The sequence below is a fragment of the Palaemon carinicauda genome, unplaced genomic scaffold (assembly GCF_036898095.1).
Source record: "Palaemon carinicauda isolate YSFRI2023 unplaced genomic scaffold, ASM3689809v2 scaffold564, whole genome shotgun sequence".
Lineage (NCBI taxonomy): Eukaryota > Metazoa > Arthropoda > Malacostraca > Decapoda > Palaemonidae > Palaemon > Palaemon carinicauda.
This window is the reverse complement of record NW_027171832.1, coordinates 55,001-57,500: the sequence shown is the minus strand read 5'-3', so window position 1 is coordinate 57,500 and position 2,500 is coordinate 55,001. Positions and strand designations below refer to the sequence as shown.

General features: G+C 41.8%; 1 protein-coding gene across 1 annotated transcript in view; it reads right to left on the bottom strand.

Annotated features, from left to right (window-relative positions):
* Positions 1–2,500, bottom strand: part of LOC137637166 (uncharacterized) — a 17,163-nt gene that overhangs the window by 11,301 nt on the left and 3,362 nt on the right. The gene's annotated exons all lie outside the window — the stretch shown is intronic.

Sequence of the window (2,500 nt, the reverse complement as noted above, 5' to 3'; positions counted from 1 at the left end):
TAGGATCTCAATGGGTGGCTGGTACCCTGGCCAACATACTACCTACTTAGACTCTTTCTATCTTTGATTGGTACTTCACACTTTAGAATCCAAAAGATAATGGAGGATTTGGATAGGGAAAGCTGAAATGTAGGAATGAAAATTGATCCGAGTAAAACTAAGATAATGTTCAATGAAAATTCAGAGAGACAACAAATAAGGGTTATGGGTGACCATCCAGAGATCGTTAATGAATATACATACTTAAGATAGACAGCAAGTGTTTCCCCAGGACACGAGACCGAAAATAAAAGTTGGATAAGCAGAGAATGGAGAGCTTTTGGTAAACAAGACGTAAACAGAAATTGTCTTTACAGAAGAAGATTAAATCGAAAATACAATGAAATAAACTTGAAAAGAAAACTAAAAAAGGCAAAACAAAATAAGATAAGGAATATGGATGAGTATTCCCCATAGATGGAACAGATGTTGCCACCAACAAATTAGGCCCCAAGATCTGATTAGGCCTACCACACGACGTAGGGGCGAATAAGGAAGAGGAGAAAGTAGCCCTTATGCTAATAGGAACTGATTATGTGTCAACATTAACAAGAAGAATAGGCAATGCAAAACAAAAGAAGAAGAAGAAGAAGAAGAAGAAGAAGAAGAAGAAGAAGAAGAAAATTAGGAAGGATTCCTCTTCTTCAGTCTCCAGGGGTGTAGACCGAGACAAAGATGAGGGAGGGAGGTGTGGGCCGCCTGGCCAAGGCCGTCTCGAATCCAGGCCTGGTCTGTTGGTCAGTGGGTGAGTGGGGGAAGGAGTCGGCATGAGTAGGTCGATTGATTAGAAGGAATGAATGTGGTTCTTTACTTTAAATTTTTGACAGATTTATTTTCATTTTTCCACTGTTATTGTTTGCAATTCTCTAAGCTATGGGTTTCTTCCGAATTGTCTGGATGTTCGTCCGGCCCAGGAGAGAGAGAGAGAGAGAGAGAGAGAGAGAGAGAGAGAGAGAGAGAGAGAGAGGTCCCGAATAGTTTATAACTTGAAGAATCATTCACCAATTGCTTCTTTTGAAGGGAGGGAACATCCCAGTGAAATCTGACGTCAAACTTTGATTAACATCAATGGGTATTTAGGGATGCAATAAATATGCAATGGGAAGCAATAAGGAAATTCATTAGAGAAAGTTTATGTTTATTCTAGCAATTATCCTCATGTTGCAAAAGGAAGTTTCAAAAGGTATTCCATTAGATTTATGTATCCAGCCTATTTGCACAAAGAGTGAAGCTGCAGGCTTAGCACCAACACATCCCCAATGTCCTCCTTCCCTCTATGTCTAAAGAAATATCTTCTGAGGTTATTTTTATCCATCAGCTTCAATAATAAGTTTTCCTTTGATAGTTTAAATGGAACTTTTATTTAACTGATCTTTTTTCCTCTTCTTCACGCTCAGGAGGGGGGGTGGTAAGCAGACACCCTTCCCCTCCCCTCTATCCTCCTCCTCCTCCTCCTCCTCCTCCTCCTCCTCCTCCCCTCCCTCCCCTCCGATCCCATCCTACTCCCCTCCCCTCCCCCCTTTCCTTCCCCTCCTCCATTCCCTTCCCCTCCCCTCCCCACCTTCCCCTCCCCTCCGATCCCATCCTACTCTCCTCCCTTCCCCTCCCCTTTCCTTCCCCTCCTCCGTTCCCTTCCCTTTCCCTCCCCTCCTCATCCCCTCCCCTTCCCTTCCTTTTTCTTCCCCTCTCCTCCCCTCCCTTCCCCTCCCTCCCTCCCCCTCCATCCCCATTAACAAAGATGAGACCTTGGGAGGGAGACCAACACCGAGAGCCACTGGTCCATCTGCTTCCACATTAACCTTTCCTGCTAAGATGTAAACAACAAAAGATGGATGTCTTTAAGGTTTGGTATTTTATAAATACTCAGTAATATAACACAAGTCCCTCTCATCATCATCTTTATCCGTAGGTCTTCTCAGGTGAAGGAACCAGACTCTTCTTCTGCTTCCAAAACTCGTCTTTCAAACTCAACTAACTTCAGACAATTTCTCATCAGATCAATGGCGAAGACTTTTAGAAATTCGAGACGTTCTCAATATTTGTCCCTTATAACGTTGGAATAAGTCTCCAGTGAATAACTTTTCTTTCCATTAGGAAAAAAAAACTTTGTTTTACGTGTCGTGTGTTAGAGAGAGAGAGAGAGAGAGAGAGAGAGAGAGAGAGAGAAAATGGAAGTTTACCCTTGATAATCTCATGTTGTTTACCAAAAGCTCTCCATACCACGTTTATACTTCTTTTATTTTTTATCTCATGTTATGGGGAACCACTTACTGTCTGTCCTAAGTATGTATATTCATTAAGAATCTCCAGATGTTCGTCCATAACTCTTATTTGCTGTCTCTCTGCCTCTTCATTGAACATTATCTTAGTGTTACCCGTATCAATTCTTAGTCCTACATTTCTGCTTTTTCTATTCAAATCCTCCATCAATTTTTTTGTAATTCTCACTTACCCTAGATAA